The sequence below is a fragment of the Odocoileus virginianus genome, chromosome 16, assembly GCF_023699985.2.
Source record: "Odocoileus virginianus isolate 20LAN1187 ecotype Illinois chromosome 16, Ovbor_1.2, whole genome shotgun sequence".
Taxonomy (NCBI): Eukaryota; Metazoa; Chordata; class Mammalia; order Artiodactyla; family Cervidae; genus Odocoileus; species Odocoileus virginianus.
In genome coordinates this window covers 31772660-31790434 of record NC_069689.1, presented here as the reverse complement: position 1 = coordinate 31790434, position 17775 = coordinate 31772660, and the positions used below count along the sequence as shown (strand labels likewise).

Genomic DNA, 17775 nt, shown 5'->3' with positions numbered 1-17775 from the left:
GAAACAAAACAAGACAAAACAAACAAACAAAAAAACTCTAGGTTTGATCCCTAACTCTGCTACTTACTAGCTCCATGACTTGTAGAAAGTTATTTACATTTTCTTGTTTATAAATTAAAGGTTATAGGTTATAATACTTCCATCCTGAACAACAAGCTGTAGATACACGTGATTTTTTAAAAGTTATTCACTCAAACCCAGTGCTCTGTGACAACCTAGAGGAGTGGGATGGATTAGGAGGTGAGAGGGAGGCCCAGGAGGGAGGGGACATGTGTATACCTATGGCTGATTCACATTGTTGTATGTGAATGGCAAAAACCAACACAATATTGTAAAGCAATTATCCTTCAATTTAAAATAAATTAATTAATTTTTTAAAAGTTATCCACACAATGCTATCCTGTAGATTAAACTCAGAAAAATTCTACTTTTTGCTTTTGTCTCTGAATAGTTATGGACCATCTAGGTTCCTTGACTGTGAACTCGTCAAGGCGGATATACTTGTTTTCTTGGATGCCAGCACTGCAGTAAGTGCGTGGCACATAGAAGTCCTCACTGAATGGTTGCTGAATGAATGGATATCCAAAGAAACAACTTTCACTGAAATAGTGATTCCAAAATTTAATAAGCTTTGGTGATATCTCACCTGAGCTCTAGATCTCTCTTGCCAGTTCTTACTGTTTCCCTCTGGACACATCAAGGCAAGTATGTCCATGAGCATGTTCTTTTCCCAACCTGGCCTTCTGCCCCTGTGGTACTAACCATGAACCGATGCCATTGTAATGTCGCTTTGTCCCCAGACCCCATATCTAGCTGGTTCGCCAAATTATTGCAGTATTCCCTCTCCCTTCTGTTTCCACAGACAGCACCAGTTCAGACCTATCCCTTCTTATTTGCATTAATTACTACACTAGCTTTATAATAATAACTAGCCTCCTTTCTTTTAGTTTGGTCTTAAAGCATTAACTGTGCTATTCCTAGAGCAAGTGTTATGAAACTCAAATCATCCAAGTAGTGTAATACAAAGGGCAACTGAAGCCTCCACAGACTGTGGGAATGGCTGCTCTCAGTTAGCTGGGTGCCCAGTTTAGAGTTCAGGCAGGGGCTTAGAATTTAGGCTTCCTCTTTCAAACCCCTAAGCTTCTTCCATTTGACCAAAATGCCTTCCCATTAGGATACATATATGCCAGAAATCTAGCAACTTAAAAAAAAAAAAAGGAATGCATTTTTATGTAAGAAAAGTTTCAGGCTCCTTTTTATTATATTAGTGGAAGAAACTGAAACACTGAACGAAATGTAAGTCATAGAAGCTCAACAGTGGCAGTGCCCGTGCGAGTTCCCAGATCTGAATCATGAGTTTGCATCTTTCCTCTTGACTGTTGCTGCTCCTCGAAATTTACAAATGTGCATGTGAGGAAAAATGCTTCTCTCTAAAAATCCCAGGGTAAGAGTGAAAATAAGAATCCAGATAATAAAGTGTAGCTACAAAAGGGAGCCCACTTAGTTTGGAAAAACCATTACTGTATCAGAATGATATATCTGCAAGTGACTTGCATGAACATATTTTATGAGCCCGCCAGCATGTTTTTTGTGGTTCCCTGCAGCAGATATTGCTCTTTTTATTACTCGTTAGCCACTTAAAATCCAGCCCAATTTTAACCGTACTAAAAGAGCAAGGAAATTTATTTTAAAGAAAAAGGCTACATTCTTCTAAACCAGAGTCATAATATTAATACTTAAAATGCATAGCAACATGCTGGGAAAATGGGATAGTTATTTAGATATATTATAAAATGTAGCCCACCACTTTGATGTGATTCACTACTATTTCACCAAACCAATTTAACAGTATCCTGTAGAGAGGGAATAGTGCAATTAAAATTAGTAACAGAGATTTTCACATGCATAGATCTAAATCAGGGTAGGTTGATAATGAATTAAGTAATTTTGCTTCCTTGCTTGTGAAGTCAGATCCATAATAGACGCATCCAAGATAGATTCATGTTTAAAGGACCTGCCTACACACAGCGTTCTGACTCAATTGACAGTATTCCCAGTTGTTTTCTTCCTTTTTTTTCCCCCCCGACTCTTTGGCTTTGATGGGGGATGCTAAATATGCAGTCACAATAAATTAATATAATTTGATTATTTGATCAACTGGACCTGTTTCAGTAAAGGCCAAATCCTTTCAAAATATAATTTCCCAAATCTAATTTGTAAGAAATCCAAGCCACAAACTACATGTGAGTCTTTCTATAGATATTCTCTAACTTTTCTGTACCGAAACACACAATAAGTTTGTCTGTCTTATAATTTCGTTGTTGAGTCGCTAAATCATGCCTATTCTGTGACCCCATGGACTGTAGCCCACCAGGCTCCTCTGCCCATGGGATTTCCCAGGTAAGAATACTGGAGTGGGTTGCCATTTCCTTCTCTAGGGGATCTTCAAGACCCATGGATTGAACCTGCATCTCCTGCCTTGGCAGACAGATTCTTTACCACTGAGCCTCGTGTTTTAGTACCTGGTTTTATACGAAAGCACGAAAGGCACCCACATGGTTACCGCCCTAGTGGATTACTGTGGATCAGTGCTTACAGGTTCACACTTGCATTCTGAGCTGAGTGTGCATCAGTAGTGGGGAGTATGTGGGCACTGTGTGCTGAGGCTTTGTTAGCACTGGACCTTGAGTTTGTTTGTATTCATCATTTCTAACCCTGAAAGTAGGATTCGTTTGCTCTAAGGAATCTGATAAAGAGCTGTGAATATACTGTTCCTATGACTTGAAAAAGTGTTAAACATACTCACCAGAGTAACACAGAAGTAGTGAGGATGGGAGTGAATGTAGTTATCACAACACTTAGAAGGATTTAACTTGACTTCAGTCACCAATGGCTATCTGCCATTGGTTTCTGTTCTATGTTCTACATACTGTACCTGAATGGGTGGACTTTTGCCATGTTAGAAGTAACTATGAAACCAAATGTTTATTTTTGTCCCCTGATCTCACTGCTGTAAACAATATTTATTCCTAAGAATACTGCTCCATTTTAAAAGGAGTATCAGTAATATGGCTTATTGGAAAACTTATGGATTTCTGAGGCAAAAGGACATAGATTCTAGGATGAATCTCAACTTTATCACTAATTCTTGATCCTAGATAAGTTCTTTCTATTTTTTTCAGCTTTATGTAGTTCCTTCATCTGTAAAATGAACATAATGTGGTAATTAATTTCACAGGATTATTGTGAGGATCAGAGATAATGAACATGAAGCACTTGGCATATAGAAGCCACTTTATAAATTATGATAAGCAAAAATTATGATGATTATTTTCTCATGCCTTAAGATAAATGACAAGATGATAGCAGAATGTCTGTAAAGAATGGTTGGTAGAAGTTAAAGAGCCCATGTTTGTTCATTCACTCATCATGGGCTTTGGGAATGCTTGCTGGTATTAGAATGCAGGAGTGATTATGAAGCCATACCTTTGCCAAGCTTACATTCCTTGGTGAGAAAGTAGACAAATATACATAAAATATATGACAAATGCTACAGAGGAAACTCAAGCAGTGTAAGAGGGCAGAGAGTAATATGGGATGGTATTTTAGATAGTATGCCAAATATTTTTTCTTTAAGTTGTTGTTATTCAGTCACTCAGTCATGTCTGACTCTTTGTGATCCCATGGACTGCAGCATGCCAGGCTTCCCTGTTCTTCACTGTCACCTGGAACTTGCTCAAACTCATGTCCATTGAGTTGGCCATCCAACCATCTCGTTCTTACAGAGAGAAATCCAGAAACTTGGAAATATTAGCCACTTAAAAAAAAAAAAGACTTTTCTTTCTTTTTTATACAATTGCTTTATTCCCAGGGTACATAATCAGGTGGGGAGGCAGGATGGTCAAATGGGAGAGACATGGATGTCAGAAAGTGGCAATCTGATTTCTAGTCCCACCTCTAGCACTGACTAGCTGGCTACCTTAGGCAGTTCCCTCTGTCTGAGCTTCGATTATTTCATTTGTCAAAGTTATCAAGTATGAAGTGCCTACAGTGTACCAGGGACTTTTGAATAGGGAAATGAACATAATAAATGCTATCAAGGAATTTACTTTTTTTCAAGAGAAGGTAAATCAACAAATGCACATGTGATATCAGTTGTAGGTGCTGTTAAGAAAAATAAGGCAGGATAAAGGAATAGGGTGTAACAGAGGATGACATTTCAGACGGTATTCCAACTATTTACTGTGTCTCTGAGATATAACATTCCCTCAGTGAAGACAGAGGAAATAGCAGGAAGTAGAAGCCTTATGGGAGCCTTATGGGAGCAACATTGATTGAGTCTAAGAAAGGCAAGTAGGTTGGTGGGACTGGAGCAGATAAAAAAAGGGGTGGGGATAGGAGATGAGGTTGGGACTGTAGCTGGAACCAGACATAGGCTTTGAATTTTATCTTAGAGGGAAGGAGACCACCAGAGATTACCCTAGTTGCTGTGTAGAAAGTATACTAGGAAGGTATAAGCAGAGAGACTGGTTCAGGAGACTATTGACTGCAGAAGTCCAGGTGAGTGAGAAGGGGGAGCCACACTAGGGTATGCTGGAGGATGTGAGAAGTAATCAACTTGAGGATATATTTTGAAGGTTAATTCCAGCATAATCTCATAATCTGTTGATATGGATTTGAAAGAAAGGAGTCAAACCTGGCTTGAAAAATTTTGCCTGAGCTGCTGACTAAATGGTGGGGACCACACGACAGAGGATGGGATAGTTGAGTGGCATCACCGAGTTTGAGCAAGCTCCAGGAGCTGGTGATGGGCAAGGAAGCCTGGCGTGCTGTAGTCCACGGGGTTGCAAAGAGTTGGACATGACTGAGTGACTGAACTGAACTGATGCACAAAAAAAAAAAAAGAGAAAAAAGGAAAAGGAGTTCCTGAGTAACACAAAGGTTTGAAGAAGAGAGCACCCCAAGTTCAGTTTTGCAAAATTTAGGGAGTTATCAAGGCAATTGGACGTGCATTTGTTATGAGTGTGTGTCTGGTATTTAAAACCAGAGGACTGGATGAGGCTACTTAACAATTAATGTAGATAGAGAAGGAAGAGTTTTGTGGAGGGAGCCCTAGGGTCAACCAATATCTGCAGATCAAAACGAGATGAGGGTCCAGCTCAAGTATTTCAGAAGACCCAGCTAGTGACTTGGTAGGATCATCGGGACATTGTAGAGGTCTGGAATCCAAGTGAGAAATGAGTACCTCAGAAGAAGAAGGGGGAAAAAAGAGAAAAAGGAGGATAATACGAAAAGCACAGAAAGAAAATATGCAAAGCATGTTAAAGATATGAAAACCGCTTCTTGAACAATTCTTCTAGCTCACCTTGATCTTACAATCTGGTGTAAATTAGTGGCATTCACTCACTTTCCAATTAAAAATTGTGCCAAAACATGGGCTACAAAAGGAGAGTAACCAGATTTGAAATTAAAGCATCTTACATTCAGTAATATTGAACTCAAGTTTATCACTCCACATTTTGAAGAAAATGCTTTTATCTCATAAACTATAAAGAAGCTCTGTGTAAAATTTTAATGCAAGTGTGTATGTAATTTACATGAGCAGGAAGGACATGAAGATTTTGTCTTGAGGAACAGCATAATAATAGACATGAAAAGAATTACAGACATTGCAGTTAAATGAGGTCAAACTTATGAAATAACTGTGCTGTAAATATTTGAGTTAAAAACTTATTCCTAAGTAAAAGCATCAGTGCCTCTCAAACTTCAACATTTATCAAAAACAACTGGAGAGTTTATTGAACATAGATTGCTGCTCTCTACTGTCAGGATTGCTGATTCCAAAATGGTTTTGGCCCAAGAATCTGCATTTCTAACAAATTTCTAGAGTGTTTGTTGCTAGTGGTCCCAGGGCCACATTTGAGGAATTACTCTATAACCTACAGCTCCTAGGGGCTGAAGTCCTTTTTGTTTTGTGTTTATTAAACAATAATAACAAGAGTAATGGTGACTTCATATTTATCTAATAATGCCAGGCCCTGTGCTAGACATTTTGAAATCATTATCTCTTTTCATACCCAGAACAACCATGTGAGATAGGAGACATTTTATGTATATGAAAGTTGAGTTGATCAAAGGAGTTGAATAACATGCTCAGTTATCAACTAACAACTGGTGAAAGTGAAAGTCACTCAGTCATGTCCAACTCTTTGCAACCCCATGGACTATACATACAGTCCATGGAATTCTCCAGGCCAGAATACTGGAGTGGGTAGCCTTTCCCTTCTCCAGGGGACTTTCCCAACGCAGAGACTGAACCCAGGTCCCCCGCATTGTGGGGTAGATTCTTTACCAGCTAAGCCACCAGGGAAGCCCAACTGAAGAAGCTGATGATAAAACTGCTGTCTGCCAGAACAATGCGGTCTACAGCCTTGCTCCTAAAACTGTGGTGTGGGTTCCAACTGCATTGGTGTCACCTGGGAGCTTGTTAGAAATGCATAATCTCAGGCCTTTTCCCAGACCTCTTGAATCAGATTCTTTAATTTTAACATCCTGAGGTGATTCATCTGACCCTGAAGTTTGAGGTATACAAGTGTAGAGGACTTTTCAGCATGATTCTGAGCAGATAAGCAATCAGGAAACAATAGGTGGAAGGAAGAATTCAGAAAAAGTAGTAGTTGGGATTCTCTTTGAGATAACACCAGAATACAGAGCATTCCACCCAGGGAATGAGAGAGGAGAGATGCTTCAGGGATTTGATTGAACCATATGAACTTGCCACATTTTAACTATTTTTGAACTGTGGAAGCAGTGACCTGATAGAGCGAGGGACTCAAACTGAGCTGCCTCTGAGACGCAAAGGTAGATTGCAAATGAATAATGTCAGCTGATCTACTTTACTGTGAATGATTTAAAAACAAATGTCAGAGGCCATGCAGCCTGACCCTGTGTGTGCTGAACTGAAGGGATGGGCGCTGTTCCCTTGCTGCTCCCAAGGGCGGCTTAGAGTATCAGCACACACCAGGGCTTCTCTCTGGTAGCTTCAGTAGTGGTAGCACCAGATCTACAGTGAGGACCATACCTATTTCTCTTGGGTCAGTACCATTTTTCTGCTACTTATTCCAGTGTAATCATCAAAAACTGCCTTTCACTCTGAAAAATGTCTCACTTTGGGTGATGAATTGTATGGTCACACAACTAATAAGAAAACTGGGGGATAAAAGTTATGTTTGGAAAACTATGCTCTTAAATAATAGCAAGATTGGATATGAAATATTTAAGACTAAATGATCTAAAATGAAAGAAAGATGGTTTATCACAGCCTGTTTTAAGATTCTTTAAATAGCCATATAGTGGCAAGAGCATGATGAGCATTGGAAGACCTGGGTCTTGGCCATAGTTTTGCCATCCTGAAATTTTGGAGAAGTCAGAGAAACTCTTGTGAGTCTGTTAGTTGATTTATGGAATGGAAGCAGTAATGTCTACTATTCCACCCCAAGAGCTGACGCTGTTGCTGTACCACAATAATGAAGTATTTTGAAAACATTAAAGAACTGTAAGTGCTGTTACTAGAGGGGGCGTCTCATTCTATAAAGAAAGGAAAAATGAGGGAGAAAACAGGCAAATTTTGATCAGATACAAAATGGAGATTTACTAATGCCTTAAATTGAACTATGGAAGATAACTCTGAGGAACATAGCTGGTCCCTTTCTCCACATGGGGTAGAACTACGCGTTTGCAGTGAATTGTGAAGATACTCTGCCATCATAACTTAAGTGTTTCCCCTTCTATTAGCAATTCCAATCAAAGGGAATTAGTAAGAAGTGAAAATAATGTACCAAATCCTAATATGAAACCATTATTCCCTATAATCCCAATTTCTTTTTAAAACAAGTTGTTGACTTTCATCTGTTACTGAATTTGTGCCTCTGATTAAGGAGATGAGTTCCTTTGATGTCTCTACGCTCCTTGTGATAGTGAAGCTGGTTGCATTTCTTGTCTGGGGGTGTTTTGAGGACCATTTGTGCTGTGGTCAGTGACTTCCTTTCTGTTTCTGGACTTAAGTACAGACTTTTTAAAAGAAAGATAGCAAGTGAGGCAAAGACTAGTTCTCAGCATCTCATCTTGGGGCCTGAGGGTGGTAGGTTTCTTGGTTTTCCTGCTAGCCTTGGGAAGTCTATTGACCTTCATACTTAGACTCTTTTGTAATAGATGCTTTGAAGTAGATTAAAAAAATTTTTTTTCTTTTTTTGTTTTTCTTCTTAGGCACAGTACTGTGTAAACAGTTAAGTATGCCTGAGAACATTGTTTTCCTCTTTGTCACAATTGTCCTGGTTTCTTTGTTACCGAGAATGGTTGAAAAACACATCATACTAAACTGATTAACTTAAATATGTTTTTAAAAGTTCTCTAGTTTTCCTGTTACATATATTTATCTAATACTGTGCTTTGACCAAAGTACTGTCATTTTACTTGTTAAGCTTTGACAGTTGAGGGATGTGCAAGAGCAGAGTTAATGGTTTTAACCCATGCTATGTGAGTATAGTGTTATCAAATTAGTGATTCATTGGTCTACTTTTTTGCTAATGCTGTGTCCTTCAGTCCTTTCTTTTCCATTGTAGGATAGTGTTCCAAGCCTGTCAGTGTCCCAGATGCCCATATATTCCACAAAATAATGCCCAGGAAACACATGTGCCTTATGGAAACAGTGATGCTGAAACCGGTCCATTTGCTTGAATATATTAGAGTCCATAAAAAGCTTACTCACAATTTAAAAACTGACTTTCTCCTGATTTCCATCCCTGGGATTGTCATTGTTTGCTCAGTTATAAAGTGGCTTGTTGACACCAAATATTTTAATAATTTGCTTCCAAGGCTTTGTGCCTATGCCTTTGAGAGGCTGGTGTAGTAATTAAACTGTCTTTTAGCTGAAATGCTTGCAAAGCGTCCAGTTCTGTGCCTGGCAGCTGGTGATGCATTATAGAGACATTGAGCTAATCGATTAAAACCGCAGAGGCATGGGAGTTGTCTGACAGCACTGTACTAGGATGAAATTAGTTGGAATTGCATGGTGAAATTAAGGGGAATGCAGCTGATTGCAGCCCTTCTGGGAGAGTCCTGGGTGAGAGGGACGCTGTGCGTTGATCCCTGTGTAATTAGGACAGCCATGTTTTAACAGTATTTCTAAAGTATTAAAATGGACTGGATAAATCAGCAGGGCTGCTTCCAGTGAACTTGGCATCCATCCACTGTGACTGAAATAACATGAAATTTTTCGGCTGCTAGAGAATGTGAAATTGGACTAATTGTCTTTTAACTAGTCTGCTCGACTGCTAGCCTGGAGCTAGACCGAGAAGAGAGGCTGGTGGGACTGTGACGGGGGGATGGGAAACTTAGATTCATGACTGTTATTTCAGCCCATCTGAATGGATAGCACCATCACATATTCAGACAGCTCTGATTTGTACTATCTCATCATTAGGATCCCCTCCTAAATATTTAAAAATCCATTTTAAAGTGGGGTGCTTTGATTCAAAGAATATAGGCATCTGACTCCTTGACTTATATAATAATTGCTCATTCCCTTCTTGAGGTTCCCTTAGAATTGGGGCAATTTAGGAACTTGTAAATCTCCCAACATCAGTCCACGTGTGACTCTGACCTGTGGTTTATTCTGAGTGGAGCACATGATGCAGATAAGGGATGCATCTTGCTGATTCAGCGTGTCAAACAAAGGCTTGTTCTGTAATGACTGAGTGTTATGACTGGTCCAACATGCATTCTCTACATGTGATTAAACAGAGAGAGAAGTTAAATGCCACTCCTGTGGTCACAGAGTTAGGTCACCTGGGCGCACGATGACTGCTCTAGTATTCATTGCATCATGGTGAATTGCTAACACCAGGTAGCTTAGCATTGTACTTTCCATGGATCCATAAATAAAAGGAGAATTTCTGAGATGCAGACAATGTTAACGGTCTTAGAACACTTATTATCCTTCTTATTTTTTAGCATCATTAGGTCACTTGAACTCAGGAAAGTGCTCCCGAGCACTATCAGTTTGTGTTCTAGAAGGTAAAGTATGTGTGCAAGCATACACACACATACACATACACAAAGTGACATTCCAGGAATTCCAAAGAGATATAGGGATCATCTAAGCACACGTGCTTGCCTTCAGAAAGATGTATTTACTTAGCACCATCTATTCCTCCAGAGATGACTCTACAATCTGTCAGAAAGCCTCATACTAGACTGTATCATTTTGATTCACTAGAGAATTTCTTGGTTTAAACTGTGTTGTGGCATCAGGCATACCATTAAGGAGGATCAGAAAAAAATAGTCTGAAAGAAAAAAACACTAATCATTGGGCTGACTGTACAAAAGTTCTGGTTGTCATACATTGGGTTTCCTCTGTCTCAGGACCCAAGGGGAGAGGTTTCTCTCTGGTCCAGTGAGGGAATAATTCAGCTTCTCTCTGAGCTGCTAGTGGGTCTGTATGGTATGAATCCTGCAAACATTGTGAAGATCAGAGTTGTGACCTCACTCTGTCAAGGTCAGAGGACTTCGTGGCGTGTACTTTGCTATATCATTCCTCTCTTATCTTTCTCTTAATTCCCCATTCCTTTTCTTTTTTTCTTCATAGTTGTTATTTTTTGTTTATTTTATCTTGCAGTCTTGTGTCTTTGTAAACACTATGAATCATTTTAAAATAAAGTGTGACATTAAAAATAAAATAATTCTCATACTTATTTCCTTCCTCCCAAAGTGCATACAACAAATACTAGAAGGAAAAAAGCTACAGTATTGGGTACACGGGCACTTGTTGCTTGTCTCCAAAATACCTCATGTGCCCTCCTCTTTGGCTGTATTTTTGACCTAAAAAATGTTTAGTCAGAGAAATAGTGTTCAAATCTTTTAAAAGGTTTTTAATCATATATCATTTCTGTGAATTCCAGATTTATAAATAATTGGTAGAAGCAATCCCAGAAATACACTAGACAGATGTGGATAGTATATGCCAGTATGGAGAGGAAACCATAGATGTGAGTTAAATGTAATTATGATACTAATGGAAATGAATAGCCTCTATATAGAGACCTTTTATATTGTATACAGTATTTATTACTTAGGACAATAATCAAATTAATGCAGAAGATTATCCTTATATTACCTTGGAAATGACCTTTTTTCTTATTTTAATAGAGAATAACTATTTCTTAAACAAAAAAAAATCCACATTTTAATTTAATGTTTATGAACACTTTGCATGTACCTGTCACTCACCTAAACATTTCATGTCTGCATGTCATTTATAAGTGACAATGGCATTTCATATTCTCAACATTCATCTGTAGTACTTATGAGCTCTTATTTTACAGATGAGGAGGACAATGCTTAGTGGTGAAAGAACCTGTCCACAGACACATAGCTAACAAAGCTTAGGTCTGATTGTTGAGGCCAGGCTCTAACTACCATGCTAGTGTGTGCTTTGGAAAGGGCCAAGCAGATGGGAAATATGACTTTCTGAGTGGCTTTCCTGCAGATTTCTTTTCTAAGATTAATTAAAGGGCTCATGGAGCACTCATTCCATTCACAGCATAGTCATATAGAGAATGAAAACATTCTTTAAATAAAATATCCATTTTGCACTTGGCGCAACTTAAGAATCTGATTATGAGAAGTTGATCTCAGATGGCATGAGGAGTAAAAACCAATGAATGGCAGTTGGGGCCAGCAGAGTCAGATGGTTGGCTTCCTCCATGATTCCACATGTGGATGGGAAGATGATCTTTCTAGTTACTGGTTGAACGGAAGCATTGGTAACCATTATCTGTTTTACGAATTAAGGAGTAATTTATGCTGCACTTAAGATGACCTAGATAGTGTATGGGGCACTCTTTAATTATTGAGCGCAACCTTTTCATCTGCATCATCCAAACCCGATGACCCACCCTTGGGATAGCAGAGGGAGCCAACAATCAACAGCAGTGAAACAGGAATGCTGTTACCCTCTTTTCCATCCCAAGAATAATCTAAGGGAAAGGGCTTGCATAGATTTCTTTCTTTCTTCCATGATCCTGCCCAGCTGTGGGAGACTGTGCCACTTCTGTCCTCCTCTCTTTAAGTCCAACCTGGGATAATATTTAAGATTTTAGACAGCAACTTAGAATAACCTTTCCAGGACTTGGTATCAGATAAAGAGCAATACCAATCCTCAAAATTTGTCCTGCCTTCTTTGAACTGAACTTCTTAGAATAGCTTTCAGACAATAAAGAGAGGGAAGGTTAGGAATTAATAATGTGCATTTGTTCCTCATTAGAACATTTTATTGTAATAATCTCAAGGTACTGTTACTGAATTTTATATAAAATAATACGTAATAGTAAAAGCGAAGAGAAATGAGGACAGTTTTCCTCATTTTTGATATCATAGACAAGATCCTTCACAACTAAGATTCTGCCTTTTTTCTGCAGCCTCATATCTCACACAGCCCTGTACACCCTGGTCCTGCAGATCTCCCCTTCTGAGTGCCAACCTCTTTTCTCTTTATGTTCAGACACTTGCACTTATGATGCCTCTCTCTTGGATTGCTTCCTGTCCCCTACCCCTGTTCCTTCCTCTTTAGAAGCCTAAGGTTACTTCACTTTTTAAGACTCAGAGTGGAATTTAAATATCTATGTATAGCACTTCTTCTACCCATCTCTTACCAGTTAAGACTCAATTAGGTGCACACGTCTACAAACCTCTGTAGTACCTTGTATCCCATCCCATCCCATCCCATCCCATCCATCCCGTTCCACTCTTAACCCTAGTATAACACCCATAGCTCTGTTTTATGGAGTATCTTCATTAGTCTGGCTCCCATCCCCAGGGAAGTCACACATTTGAAGGCAGGGACTTTCACTTTTTCTACTCTTGTGTTTTCAGTGTCTGGCAGAGGCCTGAAACACAACCAGTGAGTTGAGTTCCAAAGATCAGGGAGCTGATTAAATGGATGTGCTAGGCTGATGCCCAACCTCCTAACCCTGGAGTTCTCACCATTATACTTATAGGTCCTATCTAGATCATTATTTTTCCAGTGTGTTCCCTTGATATAATTACATATAATTTTACCCTCTACATGGTAGGATTTTCTTGGTTTAATTAAAGCCTTCTGGAAAGTTATATACCTTTGTGTTGATAATGTTTTTACTCATTCATTCAGTCATTCTGTCAACTATTCGCTAGATTTTTCTGGATATAAAAATAATCATAGTTGTTTTTAAAAACTCTGTGAGACAGGCAAGCAAGCTGGCAGCGTGGTATAAGCACTGTGTTGATGCCTGCAAATGCTTTATGATATTAAAGGAATCTTCAGTCACCAAATACTTTTGCTTATTTTACTGAGGTAGTTGTCTCCTTGGGGGCCACAGAAAATTGATGTGAATGACTGACTCTGCCATCTCTTCCCTGTCGTTGTCCCATGCTATTACAAACAGTAATAGCACAGATGTGAAGGCCTTTCTTAGCACTTCATCATCTGAATTTGGCTTTGTTCTTACTTTTCTATTAGGTGGTTTCTAAATACACTACTTTCTTATAACCTTCTCCAATATAGTCGGAGGACTGACTCGCTCTGAGAATGAGGTTTCTGAAATCACTACTTTTCCCACTGTGAAGAAGATAGAAAAAGAAACAAAGGAATATCCTTTTGATACAGTGGAAATAGGATATTGCTCTATAGTGAAATAGCAGTCATGATTTCTTTAAAATCAGCTCCTGGAAGGGTGTTGAGCTACTTCTTGTGCAGAGAACAGTGGTTATCCCTGGAGTCTTCCAGATGACACATGGTTAGCGATGCTTGGGGGAAATCTAATTTGCAGATAGGATATTTATCTTTAGATAACAAAAGCCTCAAAATGCAATTTATAATTTAAAAAATGCATATATAGGTTAAAAGAAATGAACTTTGCTGTTTTAGAGTTAGTGGTGGGTAGAAAAAAAAATCTATGTGAAAATGCTTTTGGAATAATCCTGTCTCTTAGAAGTGCTGTGAAGCTTTCTTTGCTTTTCATTGTATGAGCATCTCGCTGCAAGCTCATTTTGTTGTTAAACATGAAGTTTTACAATGTAGATTGCACTAAGAATTTTTTAATGGAGCAATTTAGAGCAGCTGCAAACTGCCCTGGAATTCCCAGGGATTAGTAGACAGAGTTTTCTATGATTACAAATCCCACAGTGAGAGAAGGTGAGTCTTGTGGGCCCTGGGAAGGTGGGGGTGGAAGCAATGGGGCAGGAAGAGAGAGGCTAACCGGATGCAGAGTTGGACAGACTACCTGACTGACTATGTAGGTCTAGATTTATCTACCCCATTCCCTCCATATCTGCTTACCATACAACTCCGTGTTTACTTACCCCATGGCCTCCTTGTTTATTCGACCCATTCCCTCTGCTTGTATGCCTCTCCCATTACTTGTTGCAGACTTCCCTTGTGTCTCAACTGGTCAAGAATCTGCCTGCAACCTGGGAGACCTGGGTTCGATCCCGGGGTTGGGAAGATCCCCTGGAGAAGGGAAAGGCTACCCACTCTGGTATTCTTGGGCTTCTCTTGTGGCTCAGCTGGTAAAGAATCCACCTGCAATGAGGGAGACATGGGTTTGATCCCTGGGAAGATCCCCTGGAGAAGGGAAAGGCTATCCACTCCAGTATTCTGGCCTGGAGAATTCCATGGACTGTGTAGTCCATGGGATCACAAAGACTCGGACACAACTGAGTGACTTTCACTTTCACTACTTGTTGCAAGTACAGGACTGCCCCTATTCCATGCTTCAAGCCAGGACTCACCAGTATATCCTTACTCTGGCTCCCGTTAAATTTGAAGTGTTTAGAATTACAGCTTAAAGGAATATATTTGCTAGATGAGAAAATGGAAGCTAAGAGATTAAAGACTAGTGCATCATCGAAGAACAAGTTAATGGTGAAACAGTTTATAACACAGGGTTCCTCAGTTTCAGTGCATGTATATTTCACCAAACAGGCATATTTTGTTTTATTGTTTTATACTTATCATTTTTTTGGTTTTATTTATGTTTTGAAGTAATTTGGTGCAAATGGTTTATTTTTCCTTTTCTCAGAGGAAATCAAACTTTGTGAAGGGACCAATCATATCTCTTAATAACAGTATCTACCATCTATTGATTACTTATTATGTGCTAGTGATTTTCTAATCATTTCCCACTTATTCCTTGCAGATTCCCTCTGATAAGGGTTAGCCCAGAACAGGAAGCTGGTTTTGAGAGGATAGATACCTGCACAGCTTGGCACAGGGGATGTGGATGAGCCGGGTTTGCCTGGTTTGGACCTCCCTGCTCTTAATGACCACCCCAAAGTCTGAGCTCTGCCGTGGTACCCTGCAGTGCTTTCTCTGCTGTGGGCCTTGGACGTTTTTGATACATCCTCTGTGTATGCTCAGCGCGTGTTAACTAAGGACAGCCTTTCCTTGAGCATCTGTCTTTTCCAAGACATTTACCTTTAAGAGTCTACACAAAGCCATTTGTCATCTCGTCCAGGTTATGTATGTTGCCCAGAACAGAGCTGATTTTTTAGAGATAGTGATATGGAAATGATTAATATGGCAACACTACTTTAAAAATATATTTTATACATTTTCACTTAATATAGAACCTGAGTCCATAATGAAGCAACCCAGAGAGAGTTCAACCATGAAATGCCACTCAGCATAGTACCTGGCACACAGAAAGTGGTCAGTCAATGGATGTTAAGCGAACAGACAAAATAAAAGTATAATTTTATGAGATTAGGGTACCATTCATAGAACATAACTATGTAGTTCTCAGTCATTGAGGGAGAGAAGTAATGGTATACAATAACTTTTATGCTGGAGATATGCCAAGTACTATGGCATAGTGCTTCACATAGATTATTGTATTTCATTCTTACAATCTATTTCATCATTCCTGCTTTGCAGATGAAAAAATGGGGTGCTAAGGCAGTTAATACTGACCTGCCTCTTGAGAAATCTGTATGCATGTCAAGAAGCGACAGTTAGAACTGGTCATGGGACAACATACTGGTTCCAAATAGGAAAAGGAGTATGTCAAGGCTGTATATTGTCATCCTGCTTATTTAACTTATATTCTGAGTATATCATGAGAAATGCTGGGCTGGATGAAGCACAAGCTGGAATCAAGATTGCTGGGAGAAATATCAATAACCTCAGATATGTAGATGACACCAACCTTATGGCAGAAAGTGAAGAACTAAAGAGCCTCTTGATGAAAGTGAAAGAGGAGAGTGAAAAAGTTGGCTTACAGCTCAATATTCAGAAAACTAAGATCATGGCATCTAGTCCTATCACTTCGTGGCAAATAGATGTGGAACAGTCGCTGACTTTATTTTTTGGGGCTCCAAAATCACTGCAGATGGTGATTTCAGCCATGAAATTAAAAGACACTTACTCCTTGGAAGGAAAGTGATGACCAACCTAGACAACATATTAAAAAGCAGAGACACTACTTTGCCAACAAAGGTCCTTCTAGTCAAGGCTATGATTTTTCCAGTAGTCATGTATGGATGTGAGAGTTGGACGATAAAGAAAGCTGAGTGCCAAAGAATTGATGCTTTTGCACTGTGGTGTTGGAGAAGACTCTTGAGAGTCCCTTGGAGAGCAAGGAGATCCAACCAGTCCATCCTAAAGGAGATCAGTCCTGAGTGTTTTGGAAGGACTGATGTTGAAGCTGAAACTCCAATACTTTGGCCACCTGATGTGAAGAGCTGACTCATTTGAAAAGACCCTGATGCTGGGAAAGATTGAAGGTGGGAGAAGGGGATGACAGAGGATGAAATGGTTGGATGGTATCACCAAATTAGTGGTCATGAGTTTGGGTAAACTCCGGGAGTTGGTGATGGACAGGGAGGCCTGGTGTGCTGTGGTCCATGGAGTCGCAAAGAGTCGGACATGACTGAGCAACTGAACTGAACTGAAGGCAATTAAATTGTCTTTCTGAAACTTGTGCCTAGAGAGTTTTGGAGCCAGGGTACAATACAGGTGTCCAATTTCTGGAATCTCTGCTTTTGCTATTACATAAGTGTGTGTGGGAATGTGTGTATGTGTGTATATGTGAGAGACATACTTAGTAGTGTATATATATATATGTGTATATGTGTGTATATATGTGTATATGTGTGTATATGTGTGTGTATATATATGTATGTATGTATATAAATATATATCATTTCACGCTGGATCCAGCCCTGGCCAAACTATGACAATGACACCGTGCCCTTCATGAAACCCAGCACATTGGCTTTAACGATCTTTAATAAGCCAGCCCCCTGTCACTGAGCAGTACCATGCTCTGGTGCTGTTGAGCCTGATTGTCTTTCCCATTAAGGTGCTGCTCTCACATGGAGACATGTGTAACAGATCTGCCTGTCACAGACCTGAGTTTCCCACTGGATGTAGTCCTGGTCTTTTGTACTACTGACCATCCTCTTAAGGGAAGTAGAATTAGAGCTCTCTTTCCATAGCCTCCTGGGAACTGCATATTTCATGGCCAATTCCAGTAGGAAAGAGACTCAGTGTATGTGTAGGTTTGCTATTCTAAAAACATTGACTATCACAGATTTTAAAGTTGTCTGTTTTCATGTTATCTGCCAAGACTGTCCACTATTAGCCTGAGGGTCTATGTAATATTCACAGTTCAGGTTATCAGTGTAAACCAAAACTCTAGAAAATAGACCCTGGAGGTACCAGCATGCTTTCTCTCCCA

The 17775-nt window shown here is 39.5% G+C and overlaps 1 protein-coding gene across 9 annotated transcripts in view; it reads left to right on the top strand.

Moving 5' to 3' along the window:
• The window catches only part of NPAS3 (neuronal PAS domain protein 3), a 927606-nt gene that overhangs the window by 354889 nt on the left and 554942 nt on the right, over window positions 1-17775 (top strand). The window lies entirely within an intron of this gene.